Here is a 13,943-nt window from a genome sequence, read left to right as displayed (position 1 = left end):
AGTAGAAAGGATTTGCAAATCACCATCTCTTTCAACAATGAATTGATAATGATTATATTGGAATGGACGATTCTTACCATTTCAACCCTTAATTTAACCTTCAAAAATATTTTTGCTCGTGATATCGTACTGTTTATTATAAGTTATGATAATTCAAGATCATTATTAATATTTAAAAAAACAAAATTTATAAATGTGCAAAATAAAATTTAAAATAAAAACTAATTCATTTATTTAAGTGGTCTATCTATACATTTAGGATGTTTTGATTCAAATTATATATATATATACAGAGATAGATTTGATAGGTTAAGCGATGCTTTGTGTGCGATCTTGAGCGACGTGCAGATAGATTTGATAACGTTGCTAGTTCTATTTCTTTTATAAAAAATATTTCATTTATTCTCTCTCCCCTTCGACCTTCTTTTCAAAACATCACTCAGCAAAATTTCTCAATTTCTAAATTTCTCTCGTCACTCTCTCTCTCTCTCATGCCTTCCTTCTCCGTTGTTCGTCGAACCTCCCACTCTTGTCGAGAAAGTAAAGCAAAGGCGCTGCAAACTACTTGGCTTGCCCCTCTCTCTCTCTCTCTCTCTCTCTCTCTCTCGTCTCTTCCTTTACCGGCAACGCCACGTCTGACAGTTGCTGTTGTGCTTACCACCTCTCTCCATTCTCGATCATAAGGATGACATCTTTAATTTCTTCCATTTCATACCCAATGGTAATTCGTTTCATTTTAATTTGTTATTCCCCACCGTGATCCGAACATATATTAGAAGGATTAATGTTATAACGTGCAAGGACGATGCCTGCTACAAACCCCTGCAGGTTGCAGCCACTTGGAAAGGTAGCTGCTACACGTTGTAGCAACTACTTCGACAGTTAACTACTACATCTTGTAGCAACTAACTGTCCATGTAGTTGCTACAATGTGTAGTGGTCACTTGATAAGTCATTTTTGTAGCAGCTACATTTTCTAACAGATATTACCCCTGATGCAGGGCCTTTGCTTTGCTGCTAAACGTTACAGCAGCTACTTCGCAGCTAACTGTCTATATAGCTGCTACAACTTGTAGCAGCTAACTTGGAATGATGGTCGTAGAAGGAAGGGAGGATTTATGCTATGACGTGCAAGGCCAACGCCTGCTACAAACGCCTGCAACCACTTGGACATCAAATGCTGCTACAAGTTGTAGCAGTTATTTCGATAGTTAATTGCTACACCTTGTAGCAGCTAACTGTCCATATAGCTGCTACAACGTGTAGCAGCCACTTGGTAAGTGATTTTTTTAGTAGCTACATTTTCTAGCAGATATTACCCATAAAAATATTTTTGTAGTTGTATATCAACTTGGTAAAAAAATTATTTAAAATTATTTTTGCTGTTGCAGTGCCTTTGCTTTGCTGCTACACGTTGTAGCAGCTACTTCGACAAATAACTACTACACCTTGTAGTAGCTAACTGTCCCTGTAACTGCTAAAACTTGTTGTAACTAACTTGGAATGTTAGCTGCTACAACGTTGTACTAGATCTTTCTTCGTTTACGCTCAACAAGATGTTACTCTGCATTTTCAACCATTAATAGATCATAGTAATCTCAATTTTTTATTTAGATCAATTAAATGAGGTTCTATATATTGTATCAGTTAATGTATAAATAGTTAGAAGCTGCTACACGTTGTAACAGCTATTGCAGCACGTTGAAGCAGCTAGTCGTCAGAAGCTACTACACGTTGTAGCAGCTTCTCAAAAGTAGTTGTTACACTGTGTAGCAATTGCTTCAAATTAGCTGCTACACATTGTAGCAGCTGCTCCAGAATAGCTACTACAACGCCTAGTAGCTACTGCTGACTACCTGCTACAGGTTGTATCCGTGATTATCTTTATTGGGCATCTCAGCTGATAAACTGGTAATTAAATCTATAGCTAGCTGCTACAACACTGTAGCAACTACTTGGAATGATAGCTGCTATAATGTTGTAACAGCTATTTGGAATGATAGCTGCTATAACTTTATAGCAGCTAACTCAATGGTTAGCTGCTACAACGTTGTAGTAGTTACTTGGATTGATAGCTGCTAGAACTCTGTAGCAGCTAACTCAGGGTTAGCTGCTACAACGTTGTAGCAGCTACTTGGAATGATAACTGCTACAACTCTGTAGCAGCTACTTGGAATAATAACTGCTATAACGGTGTAGCAGCTACTACCATGGTAGAGTATACATTATGTGCACAGAAGGAATCAAGGCTCGACGGTTGGTTATCCTTGTCTTTACTATCTGTCTTATCTTTTCACAGGTTTTAATGAGTTGTACTGTCTGTAATTTGATGACCTATTTTTATGGTATTGGAAAGACGCTCTAGTTTGACTTGTCTTTATCAAGAGTTAATGATGTTAGAACTCATTTTCCTATAAATCGTCTATCAACCTAATTCACTCTTTCATGCTACCTAGCCATTCGTTATATACATTGGGTTTATTGTAACTGTTCAAGGAACATGTCTTGCTTTAGTAGGAAGACGAAACCCACTCTGGGTAGTGTTAAAGAACCCCCTATCGAAGAGGATTCAAGCCCTATGTCTTCTTCCTTTGAAAGATCATCTCTATCAGTAAACTCATCTGCTTTTTGGTTTGTATTATCCATTCTTCTTCTATTATATATATCTTTCTTTCCTTGAATTTACGAATTTTCTAAAATAATCCTAACATGTATCTCAGTCTACCCATGGAACATCATGTTGTTTGTAGCTATATTAATATTCTCACAAAATAATGGAACTAGGCGAGGAACGAGTTGCAAGTTGCCCTTTTCCAAGAGAAAAAGAACCAAACTGAACTTATGCAGCTACGACGACAACTGTCCCAAGTTAATGGAGCATTAGAGGATACTATAAATCAAATGAATGAGTGAAATATCATTCTTTGTGAAGTTCAACCTAACATCTCCCTAGCGATGCTGCCCTTTTACGAGAGAAAAAGAATCAAACTGAATTTGTCCAAGTGCAATGATAACTATCCTAAGTTAATGTAGCATTAAAGAATGCTACAAATCAAATGATTATAGCATTAGAGTTTGTAATAACTTTTTGGCTTAAGATCTTGTTTGTCTTACGTTATTATCTTTGTTTAGAATATTAATATTATTCTATTCATGTATATCAAACCCAACTATAGTCTCCAAGTCTTTCTTCGTTTACGCTCAAAAAGATGTTACTCTGTCAATCTCAATTTTTATTTAGATCAATTAAATGAGCTTCTACACGTTGTATCAGTTAATGTAGAAATAGTTAAAAGCTGCATAGCGTTGTAGCAGCTACTGCAGCACTTTGTAGCAGCTAGTTGTCAGAAGCTGCAACAACGTGAAAGCTTCTCAAGAGTAGCTGCTACATTGTGTAGCAGTTACTATGGATTAGCTGCTACATATTATAGTAGCTACTCCAGAGACGTGAGCTACCACAACATGTGGTAGTTACTAAGGATTAGCTACTACACATTGTAGTAGCTACTCCAGAGACATGTGCTACCACAACGTGTAGCATTTACTGTGGATTAACTGCTACACATTGTAACAGCTACACTAGAGACGTGTGCTACCACAACGTGTAGCAGTTACTGCGGATTTGCTGCTGCACATTATAGCAGCTACTCCAAAGATGTGAGCTGCTATAGGCTGTAGTAGTTACTAGTGATGCAACTAACAAGTCCTACTCTCTATTAATAATTCAATGGTCAGTTATATATTTTAAAAATAATAAATTTCTGGAGACACATCAATTAATTAATGGTGACCTACCACATCTGGTCCATTGATCCATGACATCCATAGAATAACCACTCATAGCTGTCATTTATGATAGGTATGACTAGTCATACCTGTCATAAATCATGACTCATGAAGAATTCAAAAACCTGCTTTGTCAGAAGGCCAGGTGTGGATGCATGAATACAACTATTCCCATATTGAATAGTAAGCGCCTTTGTTTTCCTATAAAACAGAGGTAGCCAGGCCTATTTCATGACATCCAAAGATAAATGAGTATCTTATAAATGGATTGGCGGTATTTTCCCGACACCACCATCACCATTTCTTTCATGGCATCTAGTCTACATCTTCAAGTGTTTCTTGCTCTGAAAGCGGGAATGAGAAAGCGGCCATGTTGTCTTCCACGGTCTAGTGTAAGCTTCCATATTCATAAAGGAATATCTTTAATGTGAACACCATTGTCTAGCCCCGATCAATGTACGTGCATGAGGTTAGGCTGCTCATGGAGTGGTCTAAATTCTATACAAAATCCTGTGTTCGCGGTAAAGAGCCTCGGGAATGCATTGAGGAATCCTCATGGAGTAACCATAGGATTCTCGCCTTGACGAACTTCTCCCATCCTCAACCAAATGACATGAGGGAAATGGAAAATAATAAGAGACCAATGTGAGCAGTCATAGGGGTTCAGAACACTATGATCACTATGTTCAATATTACACTTACGATGTAAGGGAAATGTAATATTTGATTGACAATATTACACTTACGATGTAGTCTCTGTCATATTGATAATAAATGTATTATTCAAATTTTATTTCTTATGTATGTTGTGATATGATGATGTAGTAAATAAAAGTGGACTCATGAGTCATTATCAAACTCACAAACAAGAAACATGAGGTCCACGTTGTAGCAGCTAGAGTGTGGTAGCTGCTACACCTATGTAGCAACTGATAGGGTCGGTGAAATTTAATTATAATTAAGTTGATATTGTAGTAGTTACGGGTTGGTAACTGCTACAACATATGACTTCATGTTATAGCAGCTATCTATCCGTAACTGCTACAACACAGAGGGAGGTATTATGTAAGACATCTCAGATTATTAAAAGAATAATAGCATAGAAATCAGAGTAGAATGAGAAATTCTCTACCAATCCTCATTATTTTAGGAAAAAGGTGACGATTTGAATAAATCTTACCTTGTCTAAAAGATCACAAGAGGAAGCCTTAAGAATAGAAAAAGGAATAAAAACGTTTGTGAATGTTCTATTATAATAGTTAATCTCTCATTATAGGCAAGGGAGCATATATATACTCCGCTCTACATATGAAATGTCACTTTTTGACTATTATGATATCGACAGTATGACAGAAGTTTTTCAAATTGATCTATAATAACCAACAAGGTTGTCAAATTCATCTGTATTAACTAATAACTGCTTGTCGACATATTATAACCCTAGCTTCATAATTCAATGATTGTGTTGTTAAACTTGCAACAACAAAAATAATTATAAGCTGAAATTTATCAAGATCCAATAATAAAGTGAGCTTCTCCAACGTGTAGCAGCTTCTTAAGAGTAGTTGTTTCACTTTGTAGCAATTAGTGCAGATTAGCTGCTACAAATTGTAGTAGCTTCTCAAATGTAACTGCTATAACGTGTAACAACTTCTGAAGATTAGCTACTACACTCTGTAGAAGTTAGAGCGGATTAGCTGCTACATATTGTAGCAGCTATTTCAGAGACGTGATCTGCTACAAAGTGTAGAAATCTACTGTCGATGCAGCTAACAAGCTATATCTCTATTAATAATTTAATGGTCACTTATATAATTTGAAATTATATAATTTATGGAGACCCTCACACCCATCAATTAATAATGGGCAAAAAGAGGGATGGTGATGGAAGCAAGTTCAATCGAAAAATTAATTTGTTATAACAAAAAGTTAGGCTTGATGTAATACATCTTAGATTATTAATGGAGTAACATCGCAAGATTTAGAGTATAAGGAAAACCATCTATAATAAGTAATAACCGCTTACCAAGAGTTTGGAAAACCTAGCCTCATAACTCAAAGGGCAAGTTGTTAGAACCTACAATAACAAAGATAATTATATGCTGAAATTTATCTAGGTCTAGTATTAAAGTGAAATAAAACCTTGAAAGAACAAGCTATAGATGCCAAATTTTCTTCATATGATTCATCATCGTTGGTATTATCTTTCTCTGTAGCAGTTGATCTGACAATCGACTCGTCATCAACTTTACTATTAATGGATAAAAATCATTGATTCAGGAATAAAATTGTACTACAAATGCATAATTAATGGACGCATACCCTTGCTGCAATAATGGATAGTTACGCTTGTCGTGTGAGACACCTCGGTGACCGCATCCATAACATAGCTTGGACTTTGAGGTTGACGTCTCTTTTGAAGATTTTAATCTTTTACCATAGCCCTTTGCTCTTACTAAAGAAGGATCAATAATAGAAGGGGCCCTATCGATGACTTTCTTCCTTTGACTTTGATTGTCACATTTTTTGCTAATGTTCATCTCTTGAATTTTACTATATATACAATCGAATTGTTCATCCAATAAGTTTATTCCCTCATCAGTCAAAGATGCATCATCAATTACTACTGAAGCTTTATAGGACAACCTCGAGTGTCTTGCCATCAATTTCGCATCTTGACTGCCAATGAAAGTTTACTCACCAAAAGCATAGATTGCCTTAACCTTAGCATTTCTTGTCCATCTATTGAGTATGTACTTATCAGAAAGTAGAAACACTTGGTTGATACGGAAAAAAGATAACATATGCCTACATGGAATGCCCTCGAACTCAAATTTTCTACAACTACAAGATATGTACTCTGTATGTTTGTCATGTGTGAGGACCCTTGGTTTTGTGGATGAACCACATTGAAAATTCATGACATGATAATCCACTAAATCACCACCTATAGATGCTTGTTGCACATAATAATAAGTCCAGTCTGGTTAATCATTTTTTTTTGTTGCACATAATAACCATGACTCACACTCACTTCACTTTGAAAATCCAATCATTTCTTTTTTGTATACACCTTAACCATTTGAGTTTCCATAGGCCAGTTTTTCTTAATCTTTAACTTCTTGATCATATCAATATGGTTGGCAACTAACTCAGTGTGTCTTTGTTGTCGCAATGCCCTATTGAAGCACATGATAAAATCCATCAATGAGTTCTTATTTGATATATACTTCTTAAAAAATGAATGTGAGCTTTTAGATCACTGACTACTTGAGATTCCAGCAGAAAAAACATGGCTAAAATATAATGGGACCCACCTTTGTTGCAATTCATACATCAATGATAATCAATCATTTTTCTCCAAGCTAGACAACTTGATAACTTCTTCCCACGACTTCTCAAATTCATTAGGGGTTGAGGAGTTCACAATGACATCCTTTATGGTGTGATAGTAATTGCAAAAAAGTCAAAGGGGGTAATTTATCTTGAAATTTATTAAGTATATGCCACAAATAATATCGATGCACTATTTGAGGAAAAACTTGGGCAATGCCCTTCATCAACACTGGATCCTGATCAGTGATGATCACGGTTGGTGGACCTTTAGGCATCACTTCTATGAACTTTTGAAGCAACCAAACAAAAAACTCAATTTTCTCATCACTTAGAAAGGCACAACCAAATACAATGCTCTGATGATAATGATTAACTTCTACGAAGGGTGCAAAAATCAATCCATATTTATTGGTGTTATATGTGGTATCAAATACAACTACATCACCAAAGACGCTATATGCCCTCCTTGGTACATGATCTGCTCAAAAACACCTAGTGAATCTTTCAGTTGAATCTACCTCATAATCATAGAAAAAGGCTGAATTCTTCTCTTTCTCAGTTGCAAATAACTCGATCAGTGTTTCGGCATCAATACCCTTTTGTTCATCCCTTAGCTCTTTCTCAAAGTTTCTAATATCCCTTTATGTGCAACCTAGATGCTCAGGCCCTCTAGAATCTATCTCCAATATTCGAATTTGTTGACAAGTTGGCACATTAGCCTCTGAAAACTGCTGCGTTAATACTTTCTTGGCTTCAGAAACATGATGATGTGAGCGTAGCAAATGCACCTTTGAAGGAGTGGAGAGTGGATGTGTAATGCCCGAAAATTCTCAAAACTATTTTAGAAATATTCTATGATTTTTCTGGAATTTTTAGATATTTTTCCGGAATTTTTAGAATAGCGGAAGTAGCAAAAATAATTAGAACCGCAAAATAGCTTAGGCGGGAATCGAACCCGGGACCTCTCAGATCCGATAACTTTTAGTTAGCCTTAGTAACCAGATGAACCCAGCAAGGCCGTGCTGAAAGGAAAGGGATTCAATTAAATTTATATTGAAGTTGTGCGAACTAATTCCTAAATATAAATAGGAAAATTATTAAGTGAGGAGATTATTTTTTTGATCGTGACTTTTCCTCCTCAAACCCTCACCCGCCGACCCTCTCCCTTCCTCACCTCTCGGCGCCCAAGCCAAGCAAGCCTAGGGTTCCGTCCCTACGGCCATAGGAGCATCTTCCAGCAACATCAAGGATACGAGGACGCTCCTCTCCGCGAGAAGAACGCGTAGACGCGAGAAGATCATCGAAGAGATCTCTTCTTCGGGAAACCTAGCGCTTAGATCTGTAATAAAATCCAAACAGGAGGTAAGAAACCCCTCACCTACAGTATAAGTAGCTTTCGTTTGATTGCATGCCTTTAGTTTAGCTATATGCAGATTTTTCGGCACCCAGGGTGTGTTTAAACCCTCCTCGCAGATTAGGGATCTAGTTGAGCATCTCAAGATGGGCCAGACACGTTGTTCTTCTTCAGTTGGAGGCTCTAGACGTTGTCGGGTGCCTAGAGGTGGTCTCCCTATTAGAGGGGAGAGTTGGAGCACACCAAGTGTTCGACAAAATGATTAGTGTAGCTAAATATTACCTCAGATATTTTTAACAGCTCAGTTAAATGCATTAGTAGCATTTAAATCAGTATATTAGTCTAGTTTCAGCTTACATGGGACTACGGTCCAATGGGTGGGCTCCCACAGTCGCCTCTAGGTTTAGATAACCTAGCTCTAGGTTCAGATAACCTAGAAACAGCAAAATAAACAATTAGTAGCTATATTCAGTATTTTATTTTTAGTGGCGCTATACAGGATTAGATATCCATTGGGTTGGGCTCCCACAGTCGTCCCTATGTTTAGATAACCTAGTAAACCCTACTAAATGCGGGACTTGCAAACCCGGGTCTAGCTAGGGATGCGCGCACAGCAAGTACAGTTGTTGGGCCCAAACAGCAGCATGATTACTATTTTCACTTATTATGATAATAGCTTTCAAATTCGTAATCTAGTTATGTGAATATAGTTTTAGCTCAGTTTTAGTTTCAGTTTCAGTTTAGTTCTCCTAGTTGATACCATGAGATAGCTCCATGCTTAGATTTTATTATGCATGCCATGTTTCAGTGTTCATGCCATGTAACTTCAGTATGCCATGCTTTAACAAATCCAGTGCATGTTTTTAAATAGCATTCTTTAAAAACATGATTGCATCGTTGCATGTTTTTGTGAGGTAGATGGTTTCTTACTAAGCTTAAAGCTTACAGATACTTTTTCCTTATACTGCAGATAAAGGTAAAGGGAAAATGGATTAGCAGAGGAAGCTGAAGGTCAATGCAGTGATGGTGTGTGTGGCAGGAACCTGGAATGAAGATCCTTAGGGAGTTTAGCAAATTAAGAACTTAGTTTCTTTTCTCGAGTACCTTTATGCACTTTTAGACCTTAGAATGTTTAAACCATGGAAGATTTGTTTAAGTTGTTAGTAATTATGTTGGAATGCTAGTTAATAGATGTTAGAACTTATTTCAATTGATTTTAGAACTCTTATATGAGATTTTGGCACGAACTAGTGCTGAAATCAGAGTTTCAGTGCGAAATCAGAAACCCAGATCGATCTACAGATCGATCAGAGTTGGGATGTGCCACTGGATCGGTCAGCTGACCGATCCAGTCGTGAACAGAGAGTTGGCGTCTGTTATGGATCGGTCAGCCGACCGATCCAGATGCGAACAGAAGCTCACTGATCGGTCAGCCGACCGATCAGTGAGCCACTGGATCGGTCTACCGACCGATCAGTGTGCTCCTGGATCGGTCGGTAGACCGATCCAGCCGCATACAGAAGCGATGTGTGCTCCTGGATCGGTCGGTAGACCGATCCAGCCGCATACAGAAGCGAAATATCTTATGGATCGGTCAGCCGACCGATCCAGGGTCTTCTTCCGTGCCAATATCAAGCTGGATCAATCACTGGATCGATCCGACAGCCTAATCGATCCATGGGTCGATTGAAATGCCTGATTACAGCTAGAAGGTCATCCGAGAGGCATAGATTATCTTCCCTAGCATGTGTACAACTCCTAGGTACACTTAGAATATTAAGTTCAGATTTTTCAGTAATCAGTTTAGCAAAATTTTAATCAATCCAGATTTCCGTAATAGTAATTTAGCACAGCATAATGTAGCGATCGGCCTCACAGCCTAGTCAGTAGGAGGCGGGTCGTTACAGAGTGGTATCAGAGCCAGGTTCCATTCTTCCTACACACACATCAGCATTGTACCTGCAGCTTCCAAGTAAGAATACCTCTCACTTTGTATGTTTATTGCTTTTCTGTTCTGGATAACTAAAGTATGCTTGTTTATGATAGTAGTTAACATGATAACAATAGTTTCTCTATTATGCTTGTGTTAGTCATGTATGTCCTGCATGTCTTTAGAAATGGCACGAGGACGCCCAGCTAGAAGGGCACCAGCCACTGAGCCCCAGCATGAGGCAGGCAGTTCAATGCCTCCCCCAGACCTTATAGCACTAGTGGCTCAGTTACAGCAGCAGCTAGCTGAACAGCAACAGGAAATAGCCACCTTAAAGGATAGTCAGCAGAACACTCCCACTGTCACCCCGGAGCCTAACTTCGCGACACCAGTGGTCTTAGAGGTTCCACCAGTCCAGCCTACGGCACCAGTAGCCCCAACAGCAGGAACGCAGAGAGAAGCCTATCTGATCCAGTGGCAGAGAGTCAAGCCAGAGAATTTCTCAGGCAGCAATGAACCATGGGATGCTCAGGCATGGTTCAAAACACTGGAAAGTACGATGGAGCTTCTGGACTGGCCAGAACATGAGAAGGTGAAGTGCGCCTCCTTCTGTCTGACAGGAGATGCACGTATGTGGTGGGAGAGAATAAGAGAAAAGCGCCCAGTGAACCAGATGACATGGGCTGACTTCGAGAAGGAATTCTTTGAGGAGTTCTTTCACGTGCGGGTCACCAACCGTCACTACGACGAGTTCACTGAGTTTCGTCAGGGCAACCTATCAGTTGAGGAAGCCGTGAAGAAATTCAACAGGTTGGCTCGTCTATGCCCTGAATTAGTCAGCACAGAAAGGGAACGAATCCGGTTGATGCTCAAGATGCTGATGCCGGAAATAGCAATGAACGTGGCTGGTGGCGTTCATAGGCCACAAACCACAGAAGAATTAGTGAGTAGTGCTCTAATCACTGAGCATTACCAGAATAGCATCAAGCAGCAGAAGCAAGTCCTCTCAGAAGCTAAAGGTCAAGGAGGCTCAGGCACTCAGAAACAGCAGGGCCACAGCTCCCATGGCTCTAACTGGAAAGGGAACTCCAGCAACAAGCGCAAACCAGGGAGTTACCCAAAAGGAGGACCAGCCAGCAAGCAGCCCAGTTATCCAAAGTGTGCTACTTGTGGGAAATTCCATCCTGGAGTTTGTCGTAAGGGCACACGAGGATGCTTTGAATGCGGACAGGAAGGGCATATGGCCAAGCAGTGTCCAAACAAGACCAGTCTTCCTCAGCCACAGCCGATTTAGTACGGAGGCCAGCCAGCTCAGTTACATCAGATGCAGGCCGCTTTAGATGGACCATACATCAGCCAGGGCAGATTAGAAGCCCCTCCAGCTACGACCAATGCGAGGATCTATTCACTCACCAGAGAGGACGTAGCAAATGCTTCGACAGTTGTTACAGGTCATATTAGTATTTTACAGCAAAGTACAATTGCCTTATTCGATACTGGGGCAACCCATTCTTTTATATCCAGGGCATTTGCAAAGAAATTAGCGAGACCTCCAGAGGTACTCAGTAGTCAGTTTCTGACGACCTTACCTTCAGGAGAAATTATGGCATCCACGCACTGGATCAGAGCAGTGCCAGTCATTATAGCAAACAGAGAGCTCTTTTGTGATCTGATAGTGCTAAATATGATTGACTACGATGTCATCCTTGGAATGGACTTCTTGATCAGATACGGTGCCTCCATCGAGTGCTGTAAACAGAAAGTCATATTCCAACCTGAAGCAGAAGCACAGTTCGAATTCGTCGGAGAACCCAGGAGAAAGGCCAAGAAGTTTCTCTCAGCTATGAAGGCACAGAGGTTGATGGATTCAGGATGTACGGGGTTCTTAGCACACGTAGTCAGCACCAGTCAGGACAAGGACCAACAGCTAGCAGAGGTCCGAGTCGTATGTGACTACCCAGTAGTTTTCCCTGAAGAGTTACCAAGCCTAGCACCAGACAGGGAGATCGAATTTGAGATAGAGCTCATTCCCGGTACAAATCCTATCTCCAAAGCACCTTACCGCATGTCTCCAGTAGAACTGAAGGAACTTCATGAGCAACTACAGGAGCTGCTTGACAAGGGCTTCATTCGTCCTAATCACTCACCATGGGGAGCACCTGTATTGTTCATGAAGAAGAAAGACGGGAGCATGCGCCTGTGTATAGACTACCGGGCACTGAACCAAGTCACCATTAAGAACAGGTATCCTCTTCCCAGAATAGATGACTTGTTCGATCAGCTAAAGGGAGTAGCAGTGTTCTCTAAAATAGACCTCAGATCAGGTTATCATCAGGTGAAGGTCAAAGAAGGGGATATACCTAAGACATCATTCAAGACTAGATACGGACATTACGAGTTCGTAGTCATGCCCTTTGGTGTGACCAATGCTCCAGCTACTTTCATGGACCTCATGAACAGAGTATTCAGGGAATATTTAGATAGGTTCGTTATTGTGTTCATCGACGACATCCTTATCTATTCCAGAACTCAGGAAGAACACGTAGAGCACCTGAAAACAGTATTGCAGACCCTTCAGCAGAATCAGCTGTACGCCAAGTTCACCAAATGTAAATTTTGGCTAGATCAGGTGTCCTTCCTGGGTCACATCATCTCAAAGGATGGTATCATGGTAGACCCCAGTAAGATAGAAGCTGTGAGTAACTGGAAAATACCCAAGAACGCCAGTGAGATCAGAAGCTTTCTGGGATTAGCAGGTTACTACAGGAAATTCATAGAGGACTTCTCCAGGATAGCCTCCCCACTGACAGCTCTTACCAGAAAGAACAGAAAATTTCAGTGGACAGAGGACTGTGAGAACAGTTTCAGCGAGCTGAAAAGGAGATTGACCAGTGCACCTATTCTGACTCTACCAGAGAACGCAGATAGCTTTGACATATATAGTGATGCCTCGAAGTTGGGACTAGGAGCAGTGCTGATGCAAAATGGCAAGGTGATCGCCTATGCCTCCATACAACTTAAGGATTATGAGAAGAACTATCCTACTCATGACCTTGAGCTTACAGCAGTGGTGTTCGCTCTCAAGATTTGGAGACATTACTTGTATGGAGCTCAGTGCAGAGTGTATACAGATCATCAGAGTCTGAAGTACTTCTTCACTCAGAAGGATCTGAATATGCGACAGCGCAGATGTCTAGAACTAGTCAAAGACTATGACATAGATATCCTCTACCACCCAGGAAAAGCGAATAGGGTAGCAGACGCCCTCAGCAGGAAGTCCAGCGCTACCCTATTATCTCTAGCAGCCATGTCACCGCCCCTACAGAAGGAGATCTCAGATTTCGGTCTCGAGCTCATAGTCGGACAGCTCTCTACTATGACATTAGAGTCTACCTTGCTCGGTGACATCCAGACAGCTCAGGAACAGGATCCTGAAATTCAGAAAATCAAGCAAGGATTAGCAAAATCAGAAGGTGGAGAGTTCAAAATATCAGATAGTGGGGTGTTGTATTTTGGTGACAGATTATGTGTTCCAGA

The sequence above is a fragment of the Zingiber officinale genome, chromosome 3B, assembly GCF_018446385.1.
Source record: "Zingiber officinale cultivar Zhangliang chromosome 3B, Zo_v1.1, whole genome shotgun sequence".
In the NCBI taxonomy this organism is placed as follows: domain Eukaryota; kingdom Viridiplantae; phylum Streptophyta; class Magnoliopsida; order Zingiberales; family Zingiberaceae; genus Zingiber; species Zingiber officinale.
Note: the sequence above shows the minus strand (reverse complement) of the source record.